This window comes from Hyaena hyaena, unplaced genomic scaffold, assembly GCF_003009895.1.
Source record: "Hyaena hyaena isolate Hyena2069 unplaced genomic scaffold, ASM300989v1 scaffold_3, whole genome shotgun sequence".
Classification (NCBI taxonomy): Eukaryota; Metazoa; Chordata; class Mammalia; order Carnivora; family Hyaenidae; genus Hyaena; species Hyaena hyaena.
In genome coordinates, this window is record NW_024080635.1 from 43,508 (window position 1) to 56,479 (window position 12,972).

Below are 12,972 nucleotides of genomic sequence, written 5' to 3' on the forward strand. Positions count from 1 at the left end.
AAGAAAATATAACAAATAATAAAACCTCACTAATTTCTAGTTACTTCTAATAACTATTTCTAGCGATTTATGTAATTTCTAACTCTATTTAACATAATATACAGTCTGCTTTACTATTATCTATGCTCTTACAGTTGTTATTTTGGGTCTATTGTATCATTATGATGGAAATGCCATATAACCTTGTGTTATAGTGTGTCTCCTCCCAACTCCACGTTGGAAACCATTACCCTGGCACCTTGAAATGAGCCATGATGGGAGCATTTCCACCATGAGAAGTGGCAAATGGCAGAAATGTGGGCTCTTCTTCCTCCTGAAAAGCCAGTTGTTAAACTTTTACCAGTAAACCACTGCTGAGAGTTATCCATAAAATAGTCCTAATTTCTGTCTTGCACGAAAGGATTTGTGAGGTGTTCTGGGCCCATCTAGAAGTGTTGTGCCAGCCAGAACCATACACTGAGCTCAGTAAGAAGATTCTGACACTCATCCAACTGCTTATGGATGCACCACCCTTGTCCAGCGCCCGTAACCTTGTCACTGAGTTACAGAACTGTCTACATGCTCCTTTTTGCAACAGCTTCAAGACGCTGTTAGAGAGATGATATTAGGCCTGTTGGAATTTTTCTTATGTGGATTTTAAGAAAAAGTGCCTCTACATTTTCTCTACTGTGGGCACATGGTGGCATTGCCTCTGCAGAACATGTAAAATGTCAACTCTCTGAGCATTTCTGCTGGGCTGGCACTCTGCTAAGCACTCAGTGAAGAGGTGACAATGAATGAGGCTATAACCTGGCCCTCAAGTAGTTCACAGCCCAGTGTGGAGACACACATCAATAAACAACTACAGGAGATCGTAATGTCCCAGGGTGCTGAGGGAGCCAGGAACTGGGGATGACTTTTCTGCATGTGAGAGATAACAGGAAAGGGACTTCTGGAGATTTCAGGACAGGGAAGCTGTATCAGTCAGAGCCCTTAGCTGCAAGCACACAAACCCATCCTGGCTCACTGAACAGCAAAGAGATATAAGAGAGGATATTAGACAACTTGGGGAACTTCTAGAAGGACCTAGAGACTGCATTCATGAGCAACACCCAAAATGACACTACAGAACCAGCTTAGTAGAGACATCCTGGCAGCAAGAAGGGCATGGACACAGCAGTCCATGACCCGCTCTGCCAGTGCTGGGCATTGGACACTCCCGTCACACTTCCTGCTGCTGATGTCTCTGGCAGCTACTGCTGCCACCGCCTCTAGATTTGACATAGTTCCTGATTCTGCAAGTCACAAGCTTTTTGTTCAAAGCTCAGTGTGATGTGTCTGATTGGTGAAGCTTAAGTCATCCCTGTGTCCTTGCTGCAGGGTAAGTAGAGAAAAACATGGTTTCTGTTAGGGGATTTGGAAGATGGGTAACTCTCCAAATGTAGGAAAGGTGTTCAAAGATCTCGTCAGTCCAAATAATAACACATGTCCATTATAGTGTAGCCTGTTGACTGAGTTTTGCAGGAAGTTTAGAAGAACGTCAGACTTACAAGATTTTAATACAGCATACTAAACATAGTGAGCAGAATATTCAAAGGTCCGGTGGCCTGGAAAGGCTGGCACAGGTAGGTAATTTTAAATATTTCAGTCTGGTTAGAGTGAAAGTCCTGTGTGTGTGTGTGTGTGTGTGTGTGTGTGTGTGTGTTTGTGTGTGCGCGCGCGCACGGGCACGCATGTGTGTACGTTCGTCCTGTCTGTCTTTCTTCTGGCTCCCTTAACATATTTTTCTTTCTATTTCCCTCTTTATCACAAGCCAATACTGTCTTATTAAAAGCTCCATCAAAGAATATTTCCTTCACTTTTTAGTCTTCCTTTTTTTTTTCTTATATGTGAACAAAATGTTTTTTCCTAAGACAATAGTTTATATTGAACTAAACAAGATGTGTAGAATCTTGTTTAGTTTACATAGGGTACTATCCTAAATCATACATTTAAACCATTATGTAAAAACAACAATTCAAAGGAAAAAATAACAATAATAATAGCTGATGTTGAATGCTTACTTTTTGCCAGGTACTTTTCATTTTTTAAATTTTTATCTAAATTCCAGTTAGTTAACATACAATATAACGTTAGTTTCAGGTGTACAATATAGTGATTCAACAGTTTCATACAACACCTGGTGCTCATCACAAGTGCATTCTTTAATCCCCATCATCTGTTTCACCCATTTCCCCACCCATTGTCCCTTGGTAACCTATCAATTTGTTCTCTACAGTTAAGAGCCTGTTTCTTGGTTTGTCTCCCTCTCTTTTTTATATTCCCCTCTTTGTTCATTTGTTTTATATCTCGAATTCCACATATGAATGAAATCATATATATTTGTTTTTCTCTGACTGGCTTATTTCACTTAGCATAATACACCCATGTTGCTGAAAATGGTTAAAGATTTTCTTTTTCTTTTTGGTTTCACTATCATGCACTTAGGTGTGGTTTTCTTCACATTCATTATGGTTAGGATTTTCTGGGCTTCTTGGATCTCTGTATTAAAGCCTTAAAGTCAAATTTGTGGGGTGCCTGGATAGCTCAGTTGGTTAAGCGTCTGACTTTGGCTCAGGTCATGATCTCACGGTTCATGGGTTCAAGCCCCGTGTTGGGCCCTGTGCTGACAGCTAGCTAAGAGCCTGGAGCCTGTTTCAGATTCTGTGTCTCCCTCTCTCTCTGACCTTCCCCTGCTCACACTGTCTCTCTCTCTCTCTCTCTCAGAAATAAATAAAACATTAAAAAAAGTCAAATTTGAAAAAAAATGTAGGAATTATATATGTATTTAAATTTTTTTTTTAACATTTATTTAGTTTTGAGAGACAGAAAGAGAGAGTGTGAGCAGGGGAGGAGCAGAGAGAGAGGCAGACACAGAATCTGAAGCAGGATCCAGGCTTGAGCTGTCAGCACAGAGCCCAGCATGGGGCTCAAACCCACAAACCATGAGATCATGACCTGAGCCAAAGTCAGACGCTTAACCAACTGAGCCACCCAGACTCCCCTATATTTATGTATTTTAAAAATATCTGCTTTTCTCTCTTCTCTCCTTTTGGGACTACACTTACATGCATGTCAGATCATTTTGTGTTAGCCTACAAATAACTAATGTTCTGTTTAGTCCCTTTTCTCTCTGTGTTTCAATTTGGGTAATTTCTACTGACTTGATTTTAAGTGTGCTGTTCATTTCTTCTGTTGTACCCAATATGTGGTTAAGTCCATAAGATGAACTTTTCATTTCAAATAAATAAATTTTTAGATCTATAATTTCTACTTTGTTCTTTCTAATTTTTAAATTTTTAGAATTTCTACCTCTTTCCTGATATTATACTTTTCTTCATGTATTTTGTTTATGTTTTTTCCTACCAAAGTCTCTGTTTATAATAGTTCTTTAAAGTCTTTGATTGCCAATTCCAATGTATTGGTCTTCTGTGAGTCTGCTTCTACTGACTGTTTTTCTCTTGATTATGTGTCACATTTCTCTGCTTTTCACATATCTTGTAATTGTTTTATTTGTGCCAGAATGTTGCATATAAAAACAGTGGACACTAAGGTATGGTTTTTGTGTATATATATATATATATATATATATATATTTGTTTGTTATTTCCTTTTTGCCTTTCATCTGAATCCTTGACATTGACCTTGACCAAGAGTTGATCTCTTTGAGATTTCAGAATTTTATTGGAGAGAGAGTTGTGCTTCAGATTCAAATAGATTTGAATCACTTTGGGGTTAAATTGAGTCCAGCAAGGCTGCAAAGTCTAAGAAACAAGGCTGGACAAATTTCTCTACTTTCCAGCTACATTTTCTCTGGTGGCTACTCAGCAAAATTCCTAAATGAGACAAGTGACTGATATTTATGTTTGGGGCTCTTCCCAGATTCCTAGATTTCTTGCACTAAGGTGTGGAAGTTGTCATTACTTTACACTCACCGAGGAAGGGCTCATTCCTCTCTGGAATTTAATTTGTCAAAGCTTCCTTGCATCTCCTGCTCGTTGATATTTCATAGTAGTTTTTGTTCGTTTTTCCTGGTTGTTACCATGGAAGTTAGAGGTCTTTTACATATAATTTGCATACCAACCAGAAATAAGAATGCCACTCCCCCCCATTCCAGAGTGTTACTTTCCCTTAGCGGTACACTCTTTGGATTTCTGCTTTGAACGAAGACCTGTGAGCCTGGACACCCAGAGATCACTCCCTTTCAATCTGTCAGCCACTTGGGGAAACCTCACTCTCCTCCCCTGGTCTTCCTGCAAAAGCTGCAGCTACCTTGGTGCTGTGAAATAGACTTGGAAAGATGCCTAACCTCTCAGTGGTTTCAGAGCATCCACTCTGTATATTTTCAGATATTTCCCTTTTATACCCAACAGATACTTTTAGGTAAGTTTGTAATTCCCTCTTTTGTGATTGAGTTAATCATTAAATGCCCCATGGGAGTTTTCTATTTAAAGGGAGCTTGTAGTTAATCCTTTCTTAATATGAATAATGAGAGTAATGAGTCACCTCCCTGTCCTAGACACCCATCTCCATTCCAGCTGTTGAATCTGACATAAAGAGCTTGGACATTGCAGTCAGATAGGTCTGAAATCAAACCCTCTTCTAAACACTTCCTATGTGTGTGATCTTATCTTCTGTTTGCCTCAGCTTCATTATTCACTCAACTTATTCTTGTTGCTCTAAATATTTTCCCTTCCTATTTTCCCTAGTTAGATTCAACTCCTCTTTTTGATCTCAACCAAAGAGTCACTTCTACAGGGAGGACTTCTCTGACCTCAATTTATTCATATATGCCTAGTTTACATTCTTAGAACCCAGACACTTCTCACTGGGAGCACTTGCCACAATAATGATTTTAATTTATTTATATGATTATTTGTTTAGCATCTGCTTTCAGTGTAGAGTACAAGCCCCCTGAGGGCAGGACCATGCATGTGTGCCAGTGCCTCGACAGTCCTTGGCAAATAATAATTTCAGTGTTTGAATAATGGATTCTAATACTGAGGGTAATGATGCTCACCTCTACATTGTTGTTGGGATGACTGAATTAGTTAATAGAAGGATGTTTTAGTTTGGACCTCCCTGAAATAGGGTTTTAGATACAAAAAGTTTATTTGCCTGTTGATCTCCAAGAGGACAGTGAAGGGGTGGAAGGGAGAGACAATGCGGAGAGTAAAACCAGCCAAGGGTGAGTTTATGAGTTGGTTCTCACTGTGGCAAACTGGGGCTCAGCCCTGTTGGGGACTCTCTGAGAAATTATCTAGAACATTTCTTGGAATTTTCCAACTGGGTTGTTTATTCATGATCTCCTATGTTTCACTGCTTGAGGGTTACTCCTGGGGCTTCACCTCCCAGACGTTCACTCTTTGGTCTCCAGAGAACATCCTCAGGCTGAGAGGTGTGCAAAGCCAGGAGCTTTGTGTAAGGGAACTATCCACAAGTGACCTCCAGGGTGGGTAGGGTGTCTTCAGTGGCCACTACATAAGGAACGCTCTCTGTGCAATACAAATGCATATTAAAGCTACTCCCAGAAATTCTGCCCTCCGCCTCATCTCCCACAGCTTCACTGGCCCCAGCAGAACTGGGCACAGTTACAGAGCTTATGCCAGGGCTTCTGAGTATGCCTGCCTTTACCACTGACCAAAGGCATTGGGACAGAGGGACAGGTATAACGGTGCCATGAGACCAAGCTTCACCCTACCTGGGGAAGCACACTTCCCTGATTGACTTTGGGGACAGTTTGGGGAACACAAACAAAGTCACCTTGGTATGATTATCTGGAAGCAGTGAGTATTGATCTGACCCTTGCCTAGGATATGAATACAAGGTCTGTAGCCAAGGCAAGACCTACTGTTTACCCAGAGCATCCATCCCAGCTCAGTCCAGGCCTTGCACCTAGTACTGTGTAATAAATGCCCATTGAACAAACGCTGAGTCTACCCCAACTGAGGCGATATCAGAAGGAGGACCATCACAGTAAACATACACCAATATTTTAAAAGGCTAGTGGCAATAGGAATGATTTGTGGCGATAAAAAGCCTATTTCTTTGAGAGATGAGATGCGATGATCTTAATCCCCAGAATATGAAATTAAGGTTTCTTTATTTTCACAATGAGATGAGAATTTCTAGAACATTTGTGCTGCCAAATTTTAGCTCTGATTTAAAACACCTTTATCACAAATTCTGGCTGAGCATAGCTTTTTAGAATATAGAGAGCTGATTCAGCCCTCCCTCCTGAAGAGGAGTAGGTAAGTGGGGGCTGGGGGGAGAGGGAAGAGAGAGAAGGAAGAGAGAGAGAAGTGGAGAGAGGGAGAAAGGGGAAGAGGAAGGGAGAGGAGGAGATGGGGGAGGGCAGGAGAGAAGGGGAGAAAGAGGGAGGGAGATAGGGAGAGAGCGAGCGAGCGAGAGATTTCTTTTCCCCAGCTTTGCAAACACTAATGTATGTTCATAACCTTATGCATGTCTTCATTCATGGAACACATGTGTTTCTCTTCTGACAAGAAGGAGATAAGGTTTCTTCTCTGGCTTGCTCTCTTCCCTTTGGTGTCTGTCTTTTTACCTCAGTGTGTCTCTGCTTCCCTGCCCATCTGCCCATCTCTTTTAGATGCTTTTCTGTCACAGTCTGTTTACCTGGCTGCCACTCCTTTTCCACTGCTCCTTTTCTCTCTCTTTCTCTGACACTGATTTTCTTCCTCTCATGTCTTTTGGCATCTGTCTTTCTGTTTTCTTCTGTGGTTTATTTGTCTCTCTATTTCTGTTCATCCCCTTCTTTCCTGTTCCTTCTCTTCTCCAGTTTCTCTCTTCCCTCTCTTCCTCCCCCCTTCCTCTCCTTTCCCCTCATCTTCTCTTCTCTCTGAATTGAAGCACCTCAATAGACACATGCGCACAATTTCTTAAAACAAGCACAAAGGTATTTTACATTTTATCAGAAGGAAAGTGAAACATCTTCAATTTGCCTCCTTCCTCAAAAAAAAAAAAAAAAAAAAAAAAAGAGGGGTAAAATCTAAATTACCTTGCTTCCTCCTTCCGTGATCCTGAATAGGGCTCTTTGAAGATCCACAGAAAGGACTTCCTTGTTCCTTGTCTGATTTTGATGGGAAATCTCAGTGTATAGTTTTGTTTTTGTTTTTGCTGTTCTTGTTGTTTAAGGAGTGCTCATCCCATTCCAGGCTCCAGACCAAGCAGTTGGAGGTCCCCAGGCACCCTTCCCAGTGACCAGGGCCCACTGGGTATGTCCTAGGACTTGTCTTACGTGGAACAGACTCCCTAAAGACCCCAGGCTTCTTCCTTCCACTGTGCTCTGCAGAGTCACAGCACAAATCACGAGTGTTCATTTGGAGCAGAAATGCTGAGTTAAATGAAATGTTTCAAATTAGTTGTGTTACCTCTGCCTGCTTTCTGCATTTAAGTCCAAATTCCAACACCTCCTAGCAAGTGGCAGTCAACTTCCTTTACCCTTTGGTGCCTTGCTTTCTCAACTGTCAAATGAGATGCTACTTATGTTGAAGGGTTGTTTTTAGAATTCAATGAGGTGATGGGTGTAACACAGTCAGCACAGGGCTTATGGCTAAACTACAGGTATAATAAGGAAAATGAGACCACTCTGTCCACTGCACATGGTTGCTTCAAGCGTTAAATGAAGCAACAATGGAGAATGTGCTTTGATAAAAGGACCACGCATTACATAATGTTTACTGTTGTTATTAAGAAGATAATTTTAATAGCTAACATTTATTGAGCACTTACAATAATACACTTAGAAAACCTTCTGAGGTGGAGATTATTTCTGTTTTACAGATGAGGAGAAGGAGGCACAGAGAAGTTAAATGATGGCCAAGTCACACTAGAAAATAATAGAACGTATTTATGAAGTGCTTATTGTGTGCCAGACACTGTACCAAGGCCCTTACGTGCATTATCTTATTTAATTTTTACAACTTCATCGGGGCAGTTATTATCTCCATTTTTTTCTTTTTAGATTCAGAAACTGAAGTTTAAAGAAAAGTTAAGGAATTTTCTCAAGCTCCTGTGGCCAGAGGCAGGGTCTACCAGATGTGGAAATTCATTCTTGAAACTTCTTGCTCTCCCACCTGACAGCTCTTATAAGGTAAAGCTGAGCCAGCTTTGAGTCCCTTGACTTTTGCATGGTCACTGCAGGGTTCACAGTGTCCCAGGTAGTAGGCACCCTCACCTCAGGGCATGCGGGAGGTGACAAGAGCCATTCCCATTGTTTCTTTTGTTCATGTTCCTCTCCTATTCTTTTTGCCTTCATCTTCCTCTCCATAAGGCTCCCTTCTCCTCTCCTTGCTTTCGTTTCCTCCTCTCCTTCCCTTCTGAGGCTCCTCTGACTTCTTCCCTTCCTCTGACTTTTCCTCTCCCTTCCATCCCCCACCACCTCCGCCTTCTCTGCTAACTCCAGGCCCAAAGAGCAGAGCTGCCTGCTGTTGCCATGGAAACCCTCAGCCGCTGTTTGCAGCCTTTTTCCTGGCTCTCAGCTGGCCTAGGACCAATAAAAGAAGCCTGATGAAGTGGCCCCACATTTCCTTTCTCTCCTTCTCACAGAGACCCCAGAAACCCCCTGTCCTATCCTAAGGCCTTAGCCAGCTGTCCCTGGAAGGGGTAGGGGGAGAAACACCGAGGGTTATCTGTAGGTCAAGGGCAGTTCTGGGCATGGGTTTGGGCAGCAGTGACTTTCACTAACCCATCAACCCCACTCTCAAAACACTACCAATGTCTCTGTGCACAATGCAGAAAGAAAGAATTACCTTTACCACGCAACTGTGCACAGGGGTCTCCATAAAACTGACTTGTGCTAGCCTTCAGCTAAGCGTCAAGTTGTGACCAAGATTTAGAGGGCCAAATACCTGAGTTTTGCTCTTGCTGGGTGACTGAGAGCTTCACTTTGTACCTGTCAATGGGAGAGGTCCCATTGAGTCTATGAGCCTCCAGGGCATGGTGGGAGCCCAACCCACAGGTTCTGTGGGCTCTCCTGGCTTACCCCTTGTCTCCCTGCAGAAAAGCCAATTCTATGGAGTCACTCTTCTCCAGGGAACATAGTTTCAACTTGGGCTTGCTCTCTGCGTCTGCTGCAGCCACCCATGAACTTTATCACCATGGAAGGGACCATTCAAAAGACCTTGGCCATTTTCTACTTCATCCCTCACCCTCCTGAGTCCTCTGTGGCTTCATTGTCTTGATTTTAATTTAGGGAACATATTTCAATGACCAGTTATGTGCAAAAAATGCAGTGGATTGGTGTAAAGCCCATCTTTACAAATGGGTTACTATTTTGCAAAGCAAGGAGCTTGGATTGTCCTCTCTTTTGCCTATTCCATTGGAGTGGAGCTTGCCTGGATTATCCCCCTGCCCCTGGGACCATGTCTGTATTAGCCAGCTTTTGCTGTGGCAACACCCTCCACTGCCACCTGCCAAATCCCAATGGCTTACACGAGCAAACATTTATTTCCTGCTCACATTACATGAGGGCTCCCGGTCAGCAGTAGCTATGCTGGGTTCTTCTGGGTTCTGTTGGTCTTGGCTGAGTTCCATGGGTCTCTTTCTACTCTAGGATCCTGGCAGAAGAGGCAGCTCCCATCTGCAGCCTGCTGTCCTCATGGCAGAGAACAGAAGCTCAAGAGAGAAAGAGGTCAACCAGCAAGCCCACTGAAACGTTCTGCTCACACGTGGTGTAAGTCAGATCTGCTGGCACACCAGTGGGCAAAGCAAGTCACATGGCTCAGCCTCAAGTCAAAGGGGCAGGAAGTAGGGCTGCCAAAAGCAGCGTGACAAGGACAGGGAGGGAATAAACACAAACAAAGAACAGAGGCTGCTACAATGTCTAAACAATCCCAGACTGGAGTTAATCTTTTTCCAGGACTCTTCTCATTTTACTTTGAACAAAAGAGCTGAAAGAACAAAAATTGTGTACAAGTTCAGAGTCAATAAGACATGCACTGAAATCTGACTTCCTCTGCTTACTGCTGTGTAAGGCCAGCTGGCTAACCTTTCTGAGCCTCAGTTTCTGCATCTGTCAAATGGGACTAATAACATAGGTTTCACACGGTTGTTGTGGGGATTAAGTGAGATCATACAGTGCTTGACACATGGTAGGTCATGAGCAGATCCTAGCTGGTACCATTATAAGTACTAGTGAATATTAAAAGTGAATAAATTACTTTCATCAAAATAAATGACTGAGATATACCCAGGTGTTTTTTGCCTTTTTCCTAGTTACCCAAAGTCATAATCCTTGACCAGGTGCTGGTAGAGAAGGATAATCATAGCCAATATTGCTAGTTATACTGTCTAAAGGGTTTTAGTTATGCTAATTCAGTCTTTACAAACCTAGGAGCTATTTTTACTATTATCCACAGATTTTAGTTGACAGCACAGAGACACACAAAAAGAGGCTAGAGAGATGGCTTGCCTGTGATCACATAGTTTGCTAGTGGCAGAGCCTGGACTTGAACCCAGGCAGCTTAGCTGACAGTACGTGCTCTTAAACATTGTGCCATGCTATCTCTCAGCTCAGCTGCTGGCCAAAGGACAGACAGAGTCATAAAAAGGTGTGTGACTATGGTTGTGATGCTAAGTCTAGCTTGTTGGGCTGAGAGGAAATTAAGGAAACAACCTGGCTTCAATATCTATTTAGAAATAGGGAGCTACCAGGGGCAAGAGCAAGATGCAGCATCTGGGGGACAGTCCCTGATCTGTTCAAATGGAGCATGATCCCAGTGGACGGTGAGTGGACTTCCTTGAGTAGGAGGTGATGCTTCCATTCAGAAGCCCCAGGCCTTACTCTCCAGCTAAAGCTGCTGCCCTTTGGAAGGCAGGTCTCTGAGATTCTGGTATCAGGCAAGATGGGTTATTCTGACCACTTCACATGCAAAGGCAATGGGATAGAAACTTCTCCAAGAAACATCCTCACCGAGCTTTCCCAACACAGCTGAGAACACTGACGTGCCACCTATAACAAAGGAGAGAGCTGGTGGCCCTGCAGGTAATACTGTAGCTAATGGAGTTAGCCATCCTCTTCTCTCATCACACCAAGAGCTGGCCACCGCCTTACAGGCCCAGCCACTGAAGAAAAAGGCAACAAACACTCTCCTTTAAAAAAAATGTTTTTAAAGAAAATGCTTATTTATTTCGAGACAGAGAGAAACAAATGCTTGAGGCAGGGAGAGGCAGAGAGAGAAGAAGACACAGAATTCGAAGCAGGCTCCAGGCTCTGAGCTGTCAGCACAGAGCCCGACATGGGACTTGAACCCATGAACCGTGAGATCATGACCTGACCCAAAGTCAGACACTTAACCGACTGAAGGACCCAGGCACCCCAGCAAACACCCTCCTAAGTCTGAGTCTTTAAGTCAGGCTAGGCCACACTCCTTTGCCTCATGGGACCTATACCATGGGTATAGATACTAGATACTAGGGTACTCTAGTTACCTCAGTCTTGTTGAAAGCAAAGTTCTTAACCCACTGGCCTCAACTCACTAATTGCTTCTTGTTTCTTGTTCTTTGTTTCCTCAGCCCCTGACTTTTTTACTTCAATTCCCAAACCCCACATTCACCTCTTAAATGTAAGGGCTGCTTGGGCCTCATTTGAATTGATTCATGGTTGTGGTTTTGGGACCACCATCTGAATCGAGCCCCAAGCATCAGCCTGAATTGCCAGAGACCCTGGGCTGGCCTCATTTCCTTGTGGGCCACACCCTCCTTGGATTTCATTCACTGAGATCTCCTCAAGGGAATAGGGTCTGGACTTCATGCCAATCAATGGGGGAATAGCATTAGTGCAAAGTCATTCCTTTAAGAATCAGACTCCCCATCTCTGGTCTGTGAGGAGAATGCTACTGTTCCCACTTTCACTCCCACCTCTAGACTGAGAGAGGACCTGGTTGGAAGGAATCATCTACACATTTTCTAGGGAAGTTTATCTCCTTGCTGGGTAGACCCGGTTGTCAAGAATATAGTCCATATCAACTGTTGCTCCACCATCTGCCCAGCCCTTGAGCCAGTGAGGACCCAGCCTGCAAGGCCCTCAGGAACCCCTTGCCCATCAGTCAGTAGGCTTCCAATAATCCGTTGCCCTTAGATCTGGTGTGCTCAGACCATGGGAGAGGGGTTGTTTAGCCAGCTGGGTGCTCAGGGAAGCATCAGAGTAGGCTCACTAGCTTGCATTGAGTCTAACTGCCTGGTTTCTGATTTTACCTGGTTTTTGTCCAGCTTCCTGGTTTCTGATTTTACCTTTAGGGCTGGTTGTTCAAGCCTTTTATGTCTGTACCTTACACACTTTATATCTTACTTCTAATCCATCTTTCTGACCTGTGTATTGTTTCTGCTAGACCTCACAGTACTCAGATGTCCCTTTCATATCTATAACTTAGGTGCCAGTCAGATGCCAGAAAGTGCTGCTATCTAGAAAACTCACCCAGACTCCTTAGGTATGACACTACATCGATTAGAGTACATCTGAGTACACCTCCTGGAATAGACGGTTTGGGCTGCTAACCTCTTTGTTTAGGGATCCAGCTCTCTTGTCCTGGGTAGTTTCTCCAAGAAAAGTCTCAGCTAGTTTTTCTCTCTTCCACATGGGCTTCTAGGATTCCTCAGGCCCTGCCAACTTACCGTTAGATCATCTCCTTAGACGGGATCTTTCTTGGATATTAAATTGTCAAATTTAACACGAATGAGACATCAAGTTTTACGCATCAGTTTGGCCAAAATGAACATGACTGACAATGCTTAGGAAGGGTTTAGGGAAAGAGATACCCTCAGCATTTGTGGGAATATACATTAGCACATCTTTCTACCTTTCTTGGAGGGTGATTTGAAAATATATATATCAGAATTTTGACCTCAGTGATTTGCTTGCAGGAATTTATCAGGGAATTAATTGGATGACTTTTCAAAAACATATATGTAAGAGAATGCTCCTTTCAATGATGCTCC

At 43.1% G+C, this 12,972-nt stretch overlaps 1 long non-coding RNA gene across 1 annotated transcript in view; it reads left to right on the top strand.

The window, feature by feature from the left end:
• LOC120231017 overlaps positions 1–10,182 on the top strand; it is a 33,502-nt gene extending 23,320 nt beyond the window's left edge. The window contains exons 2-3 of the long non-coding RNA XR_005528242.1: positions 8,000–8,128; positions 9,590–10,182. This is a non-coding gene — a long non-coding RNA (uncharacterized LOC120231017). The remainder of the gene's footprint in view (positions 1–7,999; positions 8,129–9,589) is intronic.
• The last annotated feature ends 2,790 nt before the right edge of the window (positions 10,183–12,972 follow it).